Raw genomic sequence first — 21678 nt, 5'->3', positions numbered from 1 at the left:
TATGAGAGTGGTCTCTATGAGAGTGGTCTTCTATATAAAAGTGGTTTGGCACCTGGCACTGAATTGATTTACTGCAGGGAAGATAGTGGTTAGTTGTGTGGGAGATAAGCAATTGAGGGGATAAAGAGCCAGGTAGGGGCCTGGCCTTGGATTAGCTGGTTTGGTCATAAAAGGCATGCTCCAGGCAAGTTGTCTACCACCCTCAAGAATTAGCTAGGAGAGCTAGTCATTCCCCAAGTCTGGAAGGCCCCCAAGAGATGTCAAAATATCATAAAATGTAGAAAATAAAACATAATGAATATACTTATTCAGTGCAGATACACAGTACCTTATGGGAATTCTCTCTTTGATATTCATTTTAAGTGTATACTCCATTATAGTATATAAATATTACATTTCAATTTCAATTTTCCAATTAAAAACTGAGGCCCAAATAAGTTACCTTATATGTTCCAGTCTGCACAGTAAGTATGGTGGAGGAGCATGGGTTCAAATCCTTACCTATGTAGCACAAAATTCAGGCTCTTTGTCACTACACTGTGTTGCTTTCCCTAACTATGTAAACAGAATATTCTAAAAACAGAGGCAGATAAGAAATAGTCAATTTGTGGAATATCTCATAGTAAAATTAATAAATAAGATCTAGAAGAAAAACATCCTCGATTGATATTATTAAAAATCCATGCATAAATTCCTCTAGGCATAGGAACCCATGGGGATTCTCCTTAGATTATCTGTGTTTTGGAGTAGATACAGCAACCTGAAATAATCAGTTTAGACTCTGGCATACAGTTCTTTCCATGTTTTTTCATTCCTTAACCTGGCTATCATTAGTATGTTGGGAGGTCATAATTTATATAATTAAAATTGCTTCCAAAAGCATTTTGACATATGAGAAAATGATCATGGCTTAATGTTTCCCATGTTAATACATATATTTATGTTTACAGAAACACAACATATGCACACAAACTCATGCAAAAACTAAGAATAACTTGGACTCATAAGAAACTGACACATGGGGCATACTTACACAACTTTAATAAAACTCTATCTTGAAAAATATTGACATAAATATTTACAAATATGAAACATTTTTAATCCTCTCTGTTTTACTTGGCAGGATCATCAATCAATAATGACAATAAATAAATAATTACATTTCACATATTCATAGAAATTTTTCATTGATGTGAAGCTCAAGTAATTTGATTATTACATAATTTCCTGTTTCAATCAGAATAGGCTATGTTATACCAAAGTTGCTTAAAAACAAGATTTATTTATTATTTATATTGTGTGTTGATTATGAATTGTCTGAGGCCTCTGTTTTAATTCCATCTAAATGCAATGGGATGTGACTTGTACCATTTGGAATAACAGTCACCTTGGCAAGGGAAAAGGACCTGATGAGTTCTCCATGAACGCTTAAATATTTGTACTTGCAAGTTACACAGAAATTCTGCAGTTATTCCGTTGTCCAAAGAGAGTTACATGGTCTTGCCTAACTCAAAGATGTATGTTGAAGTAAGGGAGATTATTTGTGAACAGTCCTAAAAAATACAACATTTGCCTTTTCACCAAATCAAAGAAGAAACATTAATGATAAATCAAATTTAATGTTAAATTTGTTAAAACATATAAATATATAAAATTCTATTTAAGCATAATAGTAATGCTAAATCCAATGAGGAGTTCTATCTTAATATGCTTTCTGGTGACAAACAGCACTTAGGACTCAGGAAAAATCTTCTCCACATCACTTGCTTTATATTTGAAAAGGAAGTTAATTAAATGCAAATATCTTGAAATGTGGGTAAAGGTGCCACCAGTATTAGAGATAAACACTACTTCAAGTTACAAGAATGAATAGCAGAATCTTTTAAATTACAGAATTACAAATTTATGAATTTATCAAAGTCTTTCTCTCATATAGCTGAAAGACCTCTACAACTTATTATTTTTCAATATTGTGAGGCACCCTTATTTATTTATTTATTTATTTTTGCTTCTTCTATGTTCCAATTAATGGTACTAATTCTGGAAATAATATGGTTTAATGCAATACATGAAAAATTGTACCATACAACTGCAGAATACACATCCAGTAGAAACCACACTTTGAATTTTGATCTTTTACTAGACTAGTGATATGCAATATGATACAGTTTCTCAGTGCTGGGCAGTGGCAGCAAGCCATTCTCTTTTTCACTTCTTTTAGTACAGTAATCAATAAATTACATGAGATATTCAACACTTTGTTATAAAATAGAGTTAGTGTCAGTTTTCCCCAATGGTAGGCTACTGTAAGTGTTCTGAGAATGTTTAAGATAGGCTAGGGTAACATACGATGTTTGATAAGTTAGGTTTATTAAATGCATTTTTGACCTACAATATTTTCAACTTATGGATTTATAAGAATATAACTCCATTGTAAGTTGAGAAGTATCTGTGTAAAAACAGTTGATACAACCAGTTGATAATTATTTTTAGTTAAAATTTATGGAAAATTTATATAGTCAAATATCAATAAGTTTTATGTATAGATATTTATATTATTATCAAATTAATCTAAATGTGAAAAATTATTACTACATAATTATTGATTTTGTTAAAATGAAGATAAACATTTTATGGAATGCATAATGACTTGTTAAATGCAGTATTTTTTATTTGCTTATTCAATAACATGAACAAATCATCAACAGAACACAGGCATATTTTATAATAATTAATGCTGCCTTTATATTTGCTTACCAACAGATAAATCAAGCTTTACTCAAGTTTTTTTTTTTAATTTTGTCAATGTAGTTCATATTTTCATGAGTAGATAGATATGTCACCTTTTATGTAACTGTTATTTGATTTTTTATATTTTGAATGTTTGGGTATATTAGGTGATCACATTGCATGCTTTGGCATGCATCTATACAAGCTAGAAGTCAAATTATCTCTTTGCTGATGACATAATTTTATACCTAGAAAACCCTAAAGATTCCTCTAAAAGCTACTTGGGACTTGGGCTTGATAAATATCTTCAGTAAAGTTTCAGGATACAAAATTAATGTAAAAATATCAGTAACAATACTGGATATCAAATTTTGTAACCCATATTTTTGTATATTCTTAAGATATATATATAGTTGTTTTAAAAAGGAACATAAATACAATGGAAATAAATAGATATTACCTCTATTTAACAAAAAATAACAATAAGTTTATTTTTGCCTCATGATATAGCAAGATATTTTACTCTTTGTTTTTCTTTTCCAAAAACACTCCTCTGAACTGTATCATGTGTTTAGGATATCCATCTTTTTCTTGATGTATTGGGAAATTTGAATGGGGTCAAAAGTAAAATTCAATCTGACTTGCAGCTTTGCCGTTTTAAATCCTACATTACACTGATTTCTAATGTCAGTGTAATATGAGGACATTAGTTAAATCTCCTCTGAACAAAAGTGTTTCAACATGGACTACCTAGACTTTTAATTACTGGCAACTGCAGGTTTTTAAACTTGCATGAATTCATTTCTAGCTGTCCAAAAATGTCCATCCATTTAAACATAAAGGCTTTTTTTGCAGTACAGCTGTTTCTGAATCAGGTTGTTTGCATCTATGAATTCATCAAATACATTATCCATGTCTAAAATACTCACTTCTCATCTTTTCTCATATTACATAACACTTTTTAGTCTTCTATGATATATCCTTCTGTTACTCAAAACCTTGAATTATTTTAGTTCCACTAAGATGAGATTTTGAATACCATATCTTTATTTATATTCATCACCTAGAACAAGAATTTAGTCAAATAGGATCCACCATTTGTTTTTGTAAGACCTGTGATCTAAAATTGTTTGATGATCTTTGAAAAGGCCACAGGGAGCCTGGAAGATCTGCAGTGACTTCATCTAAGTTTTCTGCGTTCTTGGTATGTTTTCACAAAAACTCATTTTGTAAATAAAATGACTCATTTCTTGAAACATTACTACTTCAGAATTCAAAAAATTTACCCACAATGTTAAAGGAATTTCTCACTTTCTTTCTTTCTTTTTTTTTTTTTTAACTAAAACTGTTGCTAATTTGGAATCCAACTTTGATTTCACAAGTTCAAATTATCTCTATGATTTAAAACTATTTTCTCTGAGAATAGATGTTTTATTTATCATGACATCCAATGTGCTTCAGAATATTTAAAAATGAAGATATTTTGGACATGGATAGACTATTTGATGAATTCATAGATGCAAACAACCTGATTCAGAAACAGCTGTACTGCAAAAAAATGTCTTTATGTTTAAACGGATGGACATTTTTGAACAGCTAGAAACGAATTCATACAAGTCTAAAAACCTGCAGTTGCCAGCAATTAAAAGCCTAGGTAGTCCATGTTCAAACACTTGTTCAGAGGAGATTTAACTAATGTCCTCATATTACACTGACAGTAGAAATCAGTGTAATGTAGGATTTATAAGGGCAAAGCTGCAAGTCAGTGAATTTTACTTTTGACCCTATTCAAATTTCCCAATACATCAAGAAAAAGATGGATATCCTAAAGGCTTGATACAGTTCAGGGGAGTGTTTTTGGAAAAGAAAAACAAAGAGTAAAATGTCTTACTATATCATGAGGCAAAAATAAACTTATTGTTATTTTTTGTTAAATAGAGGTAATATCTGTTTAATTATTTCCATTGTATGTACGTTCCTTTAAAAAAGACGTGTGTGTGTGTGTGTGTGTGTGTATATCTTAAGAATATACAAAAATATGAGTTACAAAATTTGATATCCAATATTGCTACTAATATTTTTACATTGATTTTGTATCCTGAAACTTTACTGAAGGTATTTATCAAGCCCAAGTCCCAAGTAGCTTTTAGAGGAATCTTTAGGGTTTTCTAGGTATAAAATTACATCATCAGCAAAGAGATAATTTGACTTCCTCTTTTCCAACTTGGATGCCTTTTATTTTTTTCTCTTACCTGATTGTTCTAGTTAGGACTTTCAGTACTATGTTGAGTAGATGTGGTGAGAGTGAACATCCTTGCTTGTTCCAGATCTTAGGGGAAACACTTCTAACTTTTGAATATGTTGTTGGCTGTGTGTTTTTCATAGATGGCTCTTGTTATTTTGAAGTATTGTTCCTTCAGTGCCTAGTTTGTTGAAGGTTTTTATCAAAAGGAACGTTAGATTTTATTGAGTGCTTTTTTCTGCACCCATTGAGAGGATCATGTGGTTACTGTTTTTACTTCCGTTTATATGGTGAGTCACATTAATTGATTTGCCTATTTTGAAGCATTCTTGTGTTCCTGGAATAAAACCCACTTGATTGTGATGAATTATCTTTTTGATGTGCTGCTGAATTTGGTTCACTACTATTTTTTTGAGGATCTTTGCATTTATGTTCATCAGGAATATTGACCTGCAATTTTCTTTTTGTGTTGTGTGTTTGCCTGATTTGGACTTCAGACTGATATTGTATTTGTAGAATGAGTTAGTGAGGAATCCCTCTTAATTGATTTTTTGGAATAGTTTCAGTAATATTGGTACAATCTCTTCTTTGTATGTCTGGTCAAATTAAGCTGTGAATCCATCTCATCCTGGAATTTTTTTGTTCGAAGATTATTCATTACTAATTCAGTTTAGTTACTCATTATGGGCCCGTTTAGGATTTCTGTTTTTTCCTGGTTCAATTCTTGAGAGGTTGTACGTTTCCAGGAATTTATCCTTTTCCTCTAGGTTTCCGAGATTGTGTACGTAAAGGTGTTTATGGTAGTTTCTGATGGTTTTTTGTATATCTGTGGTATCAGTTGTAATGTCTCTTTTATCATTTCTATTGTACTTATTTGAATCTTTTTATCCTGGTTAATCTAGCTAGTGGTCAATTTTGTTTATCCTTTCAAATAACCAACTTTTCACTTTGTTGATCCTTTGTATCATTTTTTTGGTCTCACTTGTACTTGGTTCTGCTGTGTTCTTTGTTATTTCTTTTTTTCTGCTAGATTTGGATGTGGTTTGTTCTTGTTTTCCTAGTTCCTAGAGGTTCAACATGATGTTGTTAATTTGAGATCTTCCTATATTTTTGATGTAGGCATTTAGCACTATAAACTTTCTTCTTAGCACTCACTACTTTTGCCGTATCCCAGAGGTTTGGGTACGCTGCCTCTGTATTTTTTTGTTTTTGATTTTTTTTTTTAAATTTCTGCCTTAATTTTATTATTTATCTAAGAGTAACTCAGGAACAAGTAACTTACTTTCCATATTCTTGTGTAGTTTTGAGTGTTATTCTTGGTATTGATTTTTAATTTTATTCCATTGTAGTTCAAGAAGGTACATGATATGATTTTGATTTTTTGATTTCATTGAAACCATATGCTTTGAATGTTCCCTGTGCAGAAGATAAGGAAGTTATTTCTATGGTTGGTGAGTAGAATGTTCTGTAAATGTCTGTTAGGTCCATTTGGTCTACAGTCCAGTTTAAGTCCAGAGTTTCTTGGATAATTTTCTGCCTTGATGATCTGTATAATAATGCCAGATCTAGTATATTTACTCCCTCACTATTCTTGCATTGTGATCAATGTGTTTCTTAGGCCTAGCAGTATTTGTTTGGTGAATCTCGGTGCTCTAGTGTTCAGTGCATTTATTTTTATGCCTGCCAACACAACATTAACTCTGCAGCCCAGGAATCAAGGAGTAATTTCAATTTTCAATCTTATTATTTAGGACATACATGTTATAAGATTATAGGTGTCGTAGAGAGTTATTTCTCTGATGGATCTCAGAAAATTCAATTGAAAACCTTCCAAGAAGGATTTATGATTCTAGAGGCCATAAATAACATCCATGTTTTATGGGAGTAGATCAAAGTATTAACATTAACAAGAATTTGGGAGAAATTAATCCTGAACCCAATAGATGATTTTGAGGGGATAAAGATTTCAGTAGAGGAACCAGCTGCAAAGAAATGGAAAGAGAACTAGAATTAGAAGTAGAGCCCAAAGAGGTGACTGAGTTGCTGCAATCCCATGTGTAAAACTTGAGTGGATGAGTAATTGCTTCTTATGGATAAGCAAAGAAAGTGGTTTCTTGAGATGGAATCTACTTCTGAAGATGCTGTGAACATTGTTAAAATGACAATGAAGGACTTAGAATATTACATCAATGTAATTGATAAAGCAGTGGTAAAATCTGAGAGGATTGACTCCAGTTTTGAAAGGAGTTCTACTGTGGGTAAAATGCTATCAAATGGCATTGCATGTCACATAGATATCTATCTTGAAAGGAAAAGTCAGTTCATGTGGTAAACTTTATTTGCTTATTTTAGGAAATAGTCACAGCCACCCCAGCCTTAAGCAACCACCACCCTGATCACTCAACAACAATGAACACTGAGGCAAGACTCTCCACTAACAAAAAGATTATGACTTGTTGAAGACTCAGATAATTGTTATCATTTTTTTAGTAATAAAGTGTTTTTAATTTAGATTTTTATTTTTTATTAGACCTAATGCTATTACACATTTACATATCTATAGACTATAGTGTAAATGTAACTTTCATATGCACTGGGAAAACAAAGTATTTGTGTGACTTGGAACCAAACCTATCTCCACATTATGCCTATAGATAGATAGATATTCATGAATATCTATCTCTCTATATATATGTGTATATATACACTATATATCTATATATAGATAGCATTTATATCCATATATGCATGTTTATATATAGATATACATGTACATATCTACATATATTCTATATATGTGTTTATAGATATATATATAGCTCTCTATGTATTCAAAATAAACTCAAGTTAATATTTTATAGGTATATATGGTTGATGGATGTGTGAAAAAAATAGTAAGGAAATGCATACCACAAAAATAATATTACAGTTACCTATATGTGAAAAAAACAGAGTAGTAGGGAAATGAGTACCATAAAAATAATATTACAGTTACCTATATTGGCAAAGAGACAGTTCTCATTAATAAAGGACAAAAATAGAAGTTTCTGGTTTGTAGTGATGTTTTATTTTTTGACATGGTTGTAGATATGTAGAGTTTTTGCACTATAAACCTGCATTTATATGTTTATGTAATTTTGTATATATTTTCCACATTTCTGCATATCACATTTCACGTAAAATTTTCGTGACAGAAAAAGAAGGAGTCAAAAGTAGTCCCTTGGAAGCCAAGTAAAGAAAGTATTTCATAAAAGGGAGAGAGGTGTAATTATTGATTATCTGTAGGTTATATTATATTGCTGCTATTTATGGAAAACTGTACTTTCTAATAGAAAGCACGGAATTTAACATATATATTTATCTTCCCTGAATGTGGGTAGGTCTCTGCCACAGACAGACCTATCCCTGGAGAAGAAAGAAACAAATTTCCCTCTCTGTGGGCATAGTATTTTAGTAATACAGAGCAAGGGGTTCCATGCTTAACATATTATTCCAAACTTATTAACCTCTTACCCAAAGAGAGAGAGTGGGCACTAAGAGAACTACAGCTCATGGTAGCACATTTTCAGGACAGTAACTTCCTAAAATTAGTTATTAAATCAATAGTCAATGGAAAATATGGCCAATCTCTCAAGAGAAAACAATGTCAGAAGGTCATGGGAACCCTTAAGATTTATTTTTATTTTATTATCCTCTGAGTAAAATCAGATGAGCTATGACTTTTTTTTTTTTTTTTTTTTTTTTTGAGACGGAGTCTCTTTCTGTTGCCCAGGCTGTAGTGCAGTGGAGCAATCTTGGCTCACTGCACTAGAATTCTCCTGTGTTCAAGAGACTCTCCTGTCTCAGCCTCCCGAGTAGCTGGGACTACAGACGAGTGCCACTACGCTTGGCCATATATATATATATATAGAGAGAGAGAGAGAGAGTATTTTTAGTAGAGACAGGGTTTCACCATGTTGGCCAGGCTGGCCTCGAACTCCTGACCTCAGGTGATCTGCCCACCTCGGTCTCCAAAAGTGCTGGGATTACAGGCGTGAGCCACCATGCCAGGCCCAGATGAGCTGTCACTTTGTCAAGGCATAGATTTAAAAACATGAAATATTTTAATATTTTTTTCTGATTTTTGTTTAGAAATTAATTGTAAATAATGTGTGTTTCTTAATTAATTTTAGGTCTTATTATTATTAGCATTCCTAATCTACCCCATATACAAATCTGTTAAGCAAATGGTTACACATTTAACTGTATTATTTTTTATTCAATAATATTTATTGAACTGCTAATATAGGTCAAGAATTACTCTAAGTATTGATATAAATACCACCAGCTTTTTCTTCTCAAGTCAACATTACCTTACTATAAATTATACCAGCGCCCTTTTGCTAACACATTACTGCTTTAGGTTTTGTGATTCATAAAACATATGTGAAAAAAAATCAATGTGATTCTAAAGGTGAACAATGCCTCTCAATCTAAGCTACCATCACCACATGAAACCCATCCTTAAAGCACAAGATTAAAATGTCATGAAACTAGTAAGTCTTATTTTATTTTTTTCTTGGGACACAAGGAAAATAATAGAAAGGATTGAAAAGCCATGATTTCTTTTGATAAGTTACTGCTTTTCAAATTAGGTTCATTCTCCTCTGATAGTCTAAAATGAGGTGATTATTTTTACTGTTATTTTAAATTGTTTTAATAGAAATGTTCCCCACTATATCTCTAGAGAGATGAATCAGTATTTTAAAATATGAATAACTCTTGTTACATAATATTTAATGCTTTACATGCTAGCCAAGCATCAGATTGCCATTTTCTGAATCCTATCTTATGAATATTGTTTAAACTTTATATTTGGACATCATAACAGTTAACGTAACAACACCTATGTAGTAATAAAACTTAAATAAATCAGTGTATTAAGATTTGTTAACTTTCCCACAGTTGAGTAAAAACACACTGTTTACTATAAAGGACCAATAACTCTAAATATTTTGAATAGATTTTTTTAAATGACTTTACTTAATAACAGAATCTAGAGCTGCTCTAGATTTCTGAGCCAATATTTGAGTTCCATATTCCTACATTTTTATTTCATTACTCTAAGACTGAAATCTGCATATTTAGTAAACATCACAGGTGATTCAGTTGCAGGTGTCATTTGGAACACAACAGGAATGCAACCTTAATTATAATTTCCTTTCTATTCAACAATTTTACATAGAAAATGATTGGTGCAGACACAATGGAGGGGATGGATTTGATGTGAGATATATCTTATAAAAATAGTTGCTTTATAAAGAAAGGAATCACAATAGTATATGTTATAGAAAATCTTGATTTCATCTTTCTCAACATCCACCTCAATTTATAACAAACTTTTCTAATCTTGCCAAAAAATTATTTGCTCACAAATTACCAATCAATTAGCTTATCCTGAACCTCACCTGCGGTGATTATCTATGGAAAACTTCTAAGGTTATCTTTTTAAAGTTTTGTCACCTGAGAAAATAATGTGTTCTTTGACATAAATATTGATCTATGCCAGATATTAGGCATACTGAAAACAAGTAGGTATAGATGCAGAGAAAATATGTAATTATTTGTCTGTGGTAAAGCAAAATATCACACAAATGTTTACTCAATAACAGGAAAAAGCTGTTAAGCCTATTAGAAAACAGTTCCAATTATGTTCACATCTATAAATTAATCATAACTGGTGATTTGATCCTAATTTCATTTACATGTGTCAATATGGAAGTTCAAATTCTGAACATGTACTACAGATTCATTAAAAAATCCATGTTCATGAAGCCTCTTATCATTGTAGACTCCTTTCCATTTATATTGACACATGCTTCCACCTGAATCTATAGGCATATTGAATGATCCACCTGCTTACAGTGCCACATACCTACAGAACTAAGTTACACTATTAAGATACTCATAGAAATGACCATATTTATAAGTAAATATGCAAGCATATTTTGAAAACCAATCTATGAAAGTCTAAATAGAAAGGAATAATAAATGTACATTAAATTATAGTTATGTAATTTAACAACAATTTAGAGAAAGATTATATAAAACAATGAATACACTGTTCGACAGCAGTGGTTCTCAATTTTAACTTGACTCTGAGTCACCTGTAGAGCCTTTTAAAACCGGATTCTTCATCTCACCCTCAGAGTTTCTGTATCTTTAGTTCAGGTTTGGGGCTCAAAAACTTGCATTTCTAAAAAGTTCCTAGATAAGGTTGAAGCTGCTAGTTCAATAACTGCATTTTGAATACCACTGCTTTAAAAAATTCAAACTGTGATTCTATTTTTAAAATGTTGCTTTGCATGCAACTGTATATAGAACATGAGCCACGAAAAAAAATAACTTACAGATAATCCTGAATAGTATTCCATATTCTAACTTTCATTTTAGATATTTGGAAACTGAGACACAAGGTTATTAAGTGAATCATTGAGCACATAACTCAAGGCATTTTACACTGAAAATGAATTGTTGGATGTATGAGAAGATTCATGGCTATGTGGGTTGAAAAGCAGAACAATTTGTAGTAGATAAGAGAAATATCTTGGGAGACAAGAGAAGAGTCAGTGGGCTACTGTAACTACAGAATACCAGTAAATAGATTCTAAATTAACAATAAAAATATTATTTGAAGCTGACTTTTAAGTTTCAGCTTCTACATGTAACAAGATTGAAAACATCAACTGCATCCTTACAGAAAGACAAAAGCTGAGCGAACGAAAAATCAAAGACGTTTTCTTACTCACTGGAGAATTGAGGACTCTGGACAAGCCACCACCCTGGGATCTATAGAGACAAGAGAATATATAAAATCACAGTCAAAATCGGCTTATTTGGACCAGAATCCACTGGAGTCCTATACTAACTGGAACACTTACATGATTCTTTTCATGAATTCTGAGGATTGTAAACTCGTATGAGAGTAAGACATTTCTGGGGACCACAGTCTTTGAATACATCTACTTTCATGAGTTCACTTTCAGGAAACCGATCAGGTTCTTAAACCAAGTAAAATCAGAAGCAGAGGAATGAAAACAGTAACCACAATGAAATAAACCTGTATACTCTCGATAACAAAGGCTTGCCCTCTAATGTAAGCACTATAAGAGCCTTATTGGACATAGGCTGAAGGACAATAATTCTGCTTATCACAATGACAACATCAGTTCCTGGGGAGCATATGGAGCACTGAAAACTCTTAATTTATTGTAGGAATATAAAATGGCCTAACCACTGTGGAAGACAGTTTGGTAGTTTATTCAAATGTAAACCAAGTTTTACCGTATAGTCTTGCAATCGTGTTCCTAGGCATTTACTTAAATCATTTGAAAACTATGTCTACACAGAATATATACAAGAGTGTTTGTAGAAGCTTTATTCCACCAAAAATTAAAAGCACAAGATGCCCTTTAATAGGAGAATTAAGAAATAAAGTATGGTGCATTCATGCAAGAGAATAATTTTCAGCAATAAAAATATGAATTATTAAGCCATTAAGATACATAGGAGATTCAAAGTTCATATTTCTAAGTTTAAAAAGCCAGTCTGAAAGCCTACCTACTGCATATTTCCAATTATATGACATTTGCATTCTGGAAAAGGCAAAACTATAGAGACAACAAAAATTGGCTTAACTTCCCTATAACATCACCTTGGAGCTTAGGATATCAACATGAATTTTGAAGGGACACGAATATCCAGACCATGGCATTCTGTAAGTCTGAAACTGTTTAAAAATAAAATATATTAAAAATGTCTTAAGCCTTTAGGAAATGGTTACATTTCATAAATATATTTTTTATCTGAAAATCTTATTACTCATGTCAAGGTTAAATTGAAATCAGAATCTCACCATTTCCCTAAATACCTGCCACAAATGATTGTAAAACCTACACCCAGATTCTGTAATGCATCTTTAAATTCTCCTGTATTCAGGAATGAATGGTTAATGGCTTTGCTTTGTGTGGCTCAGTGTTTTTTAATCCTTTCTTCTTTCATCCTAGTCCTCTAACCCTTTTAGAAGCTAAATTTTGTCATTTTAATATGATGGTAATTGCTATATGCTACTCTATTCAGCATCAGACAGGATTGCCTCAGGGAAAAAAAAGAGATAAGTGCCCTGTTGAGTTTAAATAGATTTGTTCTGCAGATATGCCAAACTACATTTTATTTTTAAATCTCTATCAAATGAATCTGAATCTATTTCAATTGTTGCGTTTTATTGATGGTAAGACTTTTGAATGAGACTTTTTTCTGTTCTACATTTTAAAAAAATGAGAAAAAACAACCTTTTGGTATCAACTACACACATTTTATGTCTAATTTTACTGGAAAGTTTATTTAACTAAGCATTTGTGCAATCATTTTCCTGAATTAAATGGCGATATCCAAATAAAAAACATTTGTATGGTGACCAGTAGCAATTTCTTCTCTAAAGAAAGATGGTCACAAATTTCAAAGATAAGTATATGTGTTGCAATTATTGAAGCTGTATACTATGCTAGATTATTACATTAACAGAACATATATTTTAATATATTTAATAATTGAAAATAGTAGAAACAGAAATGAAATCAATGGAATATACTCTCTTTTATTAAAAAGTTGGTTAAGATTGAAACCAAAGGCTTTTAATCTTAATTATGGGTCAATTTCACCTAATAAAACCTTAATAAAAATAAACAGGAGAAACTAGTTATTGGATTATACTTTTCGTAAAATCTATTTTCTTCCAATGTTGTTTTATTTTTTTAAATTTTATTATATTTTATTTTATTCAATAGTTTTTGGGGAACAGGTGGGTTTTGGTTACATGGGTAAGTTCTTTAGTGGTGATTTCTGAGATTTTGGTGCACTTGTCACCAAAGTAGTATATACTGTACCCAATGTGCAGTCTTTTATCCCTTACTCCACTCCCACACTTCTCCCATAGTCCCCAAAGACTATTATATTTTTCTTATGCCTTTGCCGTATCATAACTTAGCTCCCATGTATAAGTGAGAACATACAATGTTTGATTTTCCATTCCTGAGTTACTTTACTTAGAAAAATAGTGTCTGACTCCATCCAGGTTGCTGCAAATAACGTTGCTTGTTCCTTTTCATGTCTGAATAGTACTCCATAGTGTGTGTGTGTGTGTGTGTGTGTGTGTGTGTGTGTGTGTGTATCACATTTTCTTTGTCCACTTGTTGGTTGATGGGCGTTTAGACTGGTTCCATATTTTTGCAACTGCAAATTGTGCTGCTATAAATATGCAGGTACAAGTGTCTTTTTCATATAATGACTTACTTTTCTTTTTTTTTTTTTTTTTAATAAAAGAATTTTAATTGACTCACAGTTCCACATGGCTGGGGAGGCCTCAGAAAACTTACAGTCATGACAGAAGGCAGCGGGGAAGCAGACACGTCCTACATGGCTAGAGCAGGAGGAAGAGTGAAGGGAGAGGTGCACACATTTTTAAACCAGATCTCATGAGAACTCACTATTATGAGAGCAGCAAGGGGGAAACCTGCCCCCATGAGCCAGTCACCTCCCCACAGACCCCTCCTCTAACACTGGGGATTACCGTTTGACATGAGATTTGGGTAGGGGCACAAATCCAAACCATATCAACTTCCTATGGTTTTAAATGTTTATTTCAATTCAAATACATAGTATTTCTCAAGAAGAAATGACATTAACGTATTTCAAGGGTTACTAGCATTAGTCCTGACAATGATTTCCTTCCTTACTGAGACAATGATCTCTAATAAACAAAAATAGAAGTATAATTAAGGACTAAGTTATGTGTGTTAATTAGTAGGCATATGTCACTGTATATAGACTGGTCAATTGTTACTGTCCCACTGTTCTTTAATACAGATGCCTCTGGTACCTTGCTTGACTCTGTCATTAGGAATGTCAAATTGTACAAAAGTATATACCTTGACATTATTCTTTCACTTTTCCTAGACTTTCTTATTTTAGATCATAGCTGGCCATTTGATGACTTCTTGTAGTATTGCCTACTAGCTTTATCTACGGGTTCATATCAGGCAGACCGGAGCTCTCTCCCTAGAGCTGTCACATATATTGCGTCCTTGGGTAAGTGTATTAGTCCATTTTTATACTGCTGTAAATAACTGCCTGAGACTGGGTAATTTGTAAAAGAAAGACGTTTAGCTGACTCACAGTTCAGCAGGGCTGGGGTATTTTTGCCATATTTTTAAATGATGCATTTATTTACTTCTTATGGATTAACAGAACTGAAGAAAGTGGTAGGGCCTCAGAGCTGTGGTAGTGAGCCTCTGGAAGAAAGACGTATGTGTCCTCCATGAATAAATATGCAACTCACAAAAAAAAAAAAAAAAGAAATTTTTTTTTAAATGCAACTGAGTGGCACATTGGGAAGAAAAAAGTGAAATAAGGTACATCTTTCAGTTCCAAGGTTTCCAGATATCATAATAATTTCTTTTTATGTCATATAAATTCCCACATATATCTTCCCCTCCTTGTAAACAAATTTCCCTTTTTTTAAGCTTTTCTTGTAACAAATCTGTTTATCTCCCTTGCCTTGCCACTTCTGTTTTGTATTTTACATGCTAATCTCCAGTTCAAAGATTCCTTTAGTATTTTTTCCCTGTGTTCATCCTGTTCACTTACTTGTATTGAATAAAAAGGCTCAGGATAATAGATTAGCCATTTCTATCATGCAATGCATCCCCCTTTATCTGGAGAATTAAAACATTGTTGTTCCATATCAGTTTCTTATTTACATCTTTTGAAAAAGCAATGAATGATTTCTGCACAAATTAGATGTAGGTTAAATTTTAATATGGCACTTGGCATTATTTCAATTCATAAGAAATTAATTCCTTTACTGCAAACCTCAGAATTTGTTCCATGTTTGATCATGTTCACTTATGCTGTAATAGACATATTTATGATGACCTTTTAAATTATAATGATAATGAAATAGTTACAATTGGGTACTTAAAATGTGGCAAGGTTTGTGCTAAGTGTTTTAATAGCATTATCTAAAAAAATCCTTAAAATAACAACTTAAAGTAAACACTATTGTTATTTTCTTCTTGTGGGTAAAGAATGTAAGTCTAGATAGGATAGGTAATATCAGTAAATAGTCAGGCTTTGTGTCCCCACCCAAATCTCATCTTGAATTGTAATCCTCATAATCCCCACAATCCCCACGTGTCAAGGGAGAGACCAGGTGGAGGTAATTGAATCATGAGGGTAGTTTCCCTCATGCTGTTCTTGTGATAGTGAGTGAATTCTCAGGAGATCTGATGGTTTTATTTTCCCTTTGTTCAGCACTTATCCTTCCTGCCACCCTGTGAAGAAGGTGCCTTGCTTCCCCTTCTCCTTCTGCCATGATTTTAAGTTTTCTGAGGCCTCCTCAGCCCTGCTGAACTGTGAGTCAGCTAAACGTCTTGCTTTTACTTTTCTTTGAGTAGATAGATACCCAGTAGTAGGACTACTGGGTCAAATGGTAGATTTACTTTTAGTTCTTTAAGAAATCTCCATACTGTTTTCCATAGTAGTTGAACTAGTTTACATTCCCACCAGCAGTGTAAAAGTGTTCTCTTTTCACCACATCCACATCAACATCTGTGATTTTATTTTTCAACTGTGGTCATTCTTGCAGGAGTAAAGTGGTATCTCATTGTGGTTTTAATTTGCATTTCCCTGATAATGGGTGATGGGCATATTTTAATATATTTATTAATATAATTAATATATTTTTATTTGTTTATATTTTTATTGTATTTGTTTTATGTCTTCTCAAAATTGTGTATTTATGTCCTTTGGCTATTTTTTGATGAAATTATTTGTTTTTTCCTTGCTGACTGAGTTCCGTGTAAATTCTGGATATTAGTTCTTTGTCAGATGCATAGTTTGTGAATATTTTCTCCCATTCTGTGGGTTGTGTTTACTCTGCTGATCATTTATTTTGCTGTGCAGCAGCATTTTATTTTCATTAGGTACTACCTGTTTGTTTTTGTTTTTGTTTCATTTGCTTTTGGATTCGTGGTTATGAAGTCTGTGCCTAAGCCAGTGTATAGAAGAGTTTTTCCAGTGTTAACTTCTAGAATTTTTTTATAGCTTTAAGTCTTAGATTTAAGTATTTGATCCATCTTTAGTTGATTTTTATATACAGTGAGAGATGAGGATCTAGCCTTATTCTTCTACATGTGGCTTGCCAGGTATCCCAGCACCATTTGTTGAATAGGGTGTCCTTTCTCCTCTTTTTTTTTATATTTATTTATTTATTTATTTGATTTGATTTGTCAAAGATCAATTGGCTGTAAGAATTTGGCTTTATTTCTGGGTTCTCCATTCTGTTCTGTTCATCTATGTGCCTATTTTTACACCAGTGCCATGCTGTTTTGGTAACTGTAGCCTTCTAGTATGGTTTGAAATCAGGTAATGTCTCCAGATTTGTACTTTTTGCTTAGTCTTGCTTTGGCTATAGGGGCTCTTTTTTAGATCCATGTGAATTTTAGGATTTTTTTTTACTACTTCTGTGAAGAAAGATGATGGTATTTTGATGAGAATTTGTTGTTTGCTTTTGGCAATATGGTAATTTTCACAATATTGATTCTACACATTCATGAGCATTGTATGTATTCCCATTTGTCTGTGTCATCTATGATTTCTTTCAGCAAGATTTTAGTTTTCCTTATAGAGATATTTCATCTCCTTGGTTAGGAGTATTCCTAAGTATTTTATTTTATTTTATTTTATTTTATTTCATTTCATTTTATTCACAGCTGCTGTAAAGGGATTAAGTTCTTATTTTGACACTCAATGTGGTTGCTGGTGGTGTAGAGAAGTGCCACTGATTTGTATACATTGATTTGAATCTTTTCCGAATTCATTTGTCAGTTCTATAAGCTTTTTGGTTGACTCTAGGGTTTTCTAGGTATACGATCATATCATCATTGAATAGCCACAGCTTGATTTCCTTTTTACCGATTCAGATGCCCTTTATTTCTTTCTCTCGTCTGATTGCGCTGGCTAGGACTTCTAGTAATATGTTGAATAGAAGTGGTAAAAGTTGGAATCCTTGTCTTGTTCCATTTATCAGAGGGAATATTTTCAGTTTTTCCCTTTTCAGTATAATGTTGGCAGTGGATTTGTCATGTGTGACTTTTATTACTTTGAGGTATGTCCCTTTTTTGATAATTTTGCTGAGGGTTTTTATTATACAGGGATGTGGATTTTGTCAAAAGTGTTTCTACATACACATATCCAAATAATCATATGATTTTTGTTTTTAATTCTGTTTATATGATGTATCACATTTACTGACTTGCGTATGTTAAACCATTCCTGCATCCCTGGTATGAAACCCACTTGATTATGATGTATTATCATTTTGACATATTGTTGTATTCCATTAGCTAGTATTTTGTTGAGGATTTTTGTATCTATGTTCATCAGGGATGTTGGTCTGTAGCTTTTTGTTGTTGTTATGTCATTTCCCTGGTTTTGGTATTAAGGTGATATTGGCTTCACAGAATTATTTAGGGATGATTCTCTCCTTCTCTATCTTTTGGAATAGTTGCAGCACGATTGGTACCAATTCTTCTTTGAATGTCTGTTAGAATTCAGCTCTGAATTTATCTGGTCCTGGACTTCTTTTTTTTGGCAATTTTTTTTTTATTATGGTTTCGATCTTAGCACTTGTTATTGGTCTGTTCAGAGTTTACAATGCTTTTTTGTTTATTCTAGGAGGGTTTTATACTTCTAGGAATTTATCTTGCTCTTCTAGATTTTCTAATTTGTGTGTGTAAAGGTGTTCATAATAACCCTGAATGATCTTTTATATTTCTGTAGTATTGGTTTTAGTATCTCATTTCTAACTAAGCTTATTTGGATCTTCTCTCTTCTTTTCTTGGTTATTCTCACTTGTGGTCTAGCAATTTTGCTTATCTTTAAAAGAAATAGATTTTTGTTTAATTTATATTTTGTATTTTTGTTTGTTTCAATTTCATTTAGTTCTGCTCTGATCTTCGATATTTCTTTTCTTCTGCTGGATTTGGGTTTGGTTTGTTCTTGTTTCTCTAGTTCCTTGAGGTGTGACTGTAGATTGTCTATTCGTGCTCTTTCAGACTTTTTGATGTAGGCATTTAATGATATAAACTTTCCTCTTAGCACTTGCTTTTGCTGAATTTTATAGGTTTTGATAAGTTGTGTCACTGCTATTGTTAAGTGCAAAGAACTTTTAAATTTCCATCTTGATTTCATTGTTGAATCAAACATCATTCAAGAGCGGAGTATTTTATTTTCCTGAATTTGTATAGTTTTGAGGGCTCCTTCTGGAGTTAATTTCTAGTTTCACTGCATTGTCTTCTGAGAAGATACTTAATCTGATTTTGATGTTCTGAAATTTATTGAGACTTGTTTTGTGGCCTATAATATGGTTTATCTCAGAGAAAGTTCCATGTGCTGCTGAGAAGAATGTATATTCTGCAGTCATTGGGTAGAATGTTCTGTAAATATTTGCTGAGTCAATTTTTTTCTGTGGTTTAAATCTGTTGTTTTTTGTTGTCTTTCTGTCTTGATGACCTCTCTAGTGCTATCAGTGGAGTACTGAAATCCCCCACTATTATTGTGTTGCCATCTATCTCATTTCTTAGGTCTAGTAGTAATTATTTTATAAATTTGGGGCCTCCAGTATTAGATGCATATATATGTAGGATTGTGGTATTTTCCTGTTGGACTAGTTCTTTTATCATTATGTAATGTACCACTTTGTCTTTTTTAGTGGTTGTTGCTTTAAAGTCTGTTTTGTCTGACATAAGAATACCTACTCCTGCTTGCTTTTGGTGTCTATTTGCATGGAATATATATTTCCATCCCTTTACCTTAAGTTTATGTGAGTTCTTAAGTGTTAGGTGAGTCTCTTGAAGACAGCAGATACTTGGTTGGTGAATTCTTATACATTCTCCCATTCTTTGTCTTTTAACTGAAGCATTTATGACTTTACATTCAATGTTAGCAGTGAGATGTGAAGTACAATTCTATTGATCGTGCTAGTTGTTGCCTAAATACTTTGTGGGGCTTTTTTTTTTTTCATTGTGTTATCATTTTATATATCCTGTGAGATTTATGCTTTAAGGAGGTTCTATTTTGGTGCATTTAGAACTCCTGTTAGTAATTCTTACAGTGCTGGCTTGGTAGTGACAAACTCACTCGGCATTTGTTTCTCTGAAAAAGATCGTATTTTTACTTCTTTTATGAAACTTAGTTTTGCTGGATACAAAAATACTGACTGAATATTGTTTTCTCAAAGGAGGCTAAAAGTAGGAACCCAATCCCTTCGGGGGATTCTGCTGAGAAATCTGCTATTAATCAGATAGGTTTTCCTGTATAGGTTACATGATGCTTTTGCTTCACAGCTCTTAAGATTCTTTCCTTCATCTTGACTTTAGATTAGCCTGATGACCATGTGCCTAGGTGATGATCTTTTTGTGATGAATTTCCCAGGTATTCTTTGAACGTCTTTTATTTGGATGTCTAGATCTCTAGCAAGGCTGGGGAAGTTTTCCTTGATTATTTCCTTAAATATGTTTTATAGACTTTTAGATTTATATTCTTTCTCAGTAATCTCAATTTTTATTTGTTCTGGTCTCTTGTTTAAACTTTCCATGCATTTTGCATTTCTCTAAGTGTGTCTTCCATTTGCAGAAGTTGTGATTGTTTTTTCTTCATAACATCTATTTCTCTGGAGAATTTTTCATCCATATCCTCTATTTTTTAAAATTTCTCAAGTTGTTTTTACCTTTCTCTGATATCTCTTTGAGTAGTTTAATAGTCTACCTTCTGATTTCTTTATCTGATAATTCAGAGATTTCTTTTTCGTTTGGATCTATTGCTAGGAAGACAGTGTGATGTTTTGGGAGTGTCATAGAATCTTGTTTTGTCATAACCAGAATTACTTCTCTGGTTCCTTCCCATTTGGGTAGACTGTTTCTTCAAATTGTTCTTTAATATAGTTTTAATTGAACTGTTTTTCTCCACTCTTAAGGACCAGACTAATATTTAGCTTAGCCTAATTTGGTTCTTGGTATTTGTAGGGGTGAAGATTCTGTATGAATTTCTTAGTCATAGAATGTCTTTGTGTGCCGGCTTCCCTTAAGCTGGTTGTGGTTGTTATATTCTTGGTATGCAAACTACTTCACTTCTCCTATTGTGTTGGAATAGCAGGAATCTCTTGAATCTTATTTCTCTTGTGGTGTACATTTTATTTGTTTATTTAATTTTTTTCCAGTGTTTTATTTATTTAATTGATGATTCAGGGTGCAGCACAATTGGGGTGGTAGCCCTGGATAGGCACTGGTTGTGGCTAAGGCAGGCAGATAGATGTAATAACCAACAGTGGGCTGAGGTCCCAGCCTTGATGAGGATGGCTGGGGGAGATCTCAGTTAGATGTGCTGAGGTTTTATCAGTGTGATGAGTGAGAACTATCTCAACTCCCCTGCCAGGTCAGCAGGAAAAATCTGTTCACCTCTCAGCCTCGCTCTCGTAGCATGTCAGCTATTCAGATCAGATAGGCATCTCTTTTCATCTATAGTGAGAGAGGAGAGAAGGAGACCCCTATATTGTTGTATAATGTTTCAAGAAGAAACAAGGAAACGAAATCAAAGGCAGGCAGCCCGAC

General features: G+C 32.7%; 1 long non-coding RNA gene across 1 annotated transcript in view; it reads left to right on the top strand.

Moving 5' to 3' along the window:
* The window catches only part of LOC116272992, a 76133-nt gene that overhangs the window by 28054 nt on the left and 26401 nt on the right, over positions 1-21678 (top strand). The window contains exon 2 of the long non-coding RNA XR_004181505.1: positions 14966-15097. This is a non-coding gene — a long non-coding RNA (uncharacterized LOC116272992). The remainder of the gene's footprint in view (positions 1-14965; positions 15098-21678) is intronic.

Source organism: Papio anubis, unplaced genomic scaffold, assembly GCF_008728515.1.
Source record: "Papio anubis isolate 15944 unplaced genomic scaffold, Panubis1.0 scaffold299, whole genome shotgun sequence".
Taxonomy (NCBI): domain Eukaryota; kingdom Metazoa; phylum Chordata; class Mammalia; order Primates; family Cercopithecidae; genus Papio; species Papio anubis.
The sequence above is the reverse complement of the archived record's forward strand: the minus strand, read 5'-3'. Positions and strand labels throughout refer to the sequence as shown.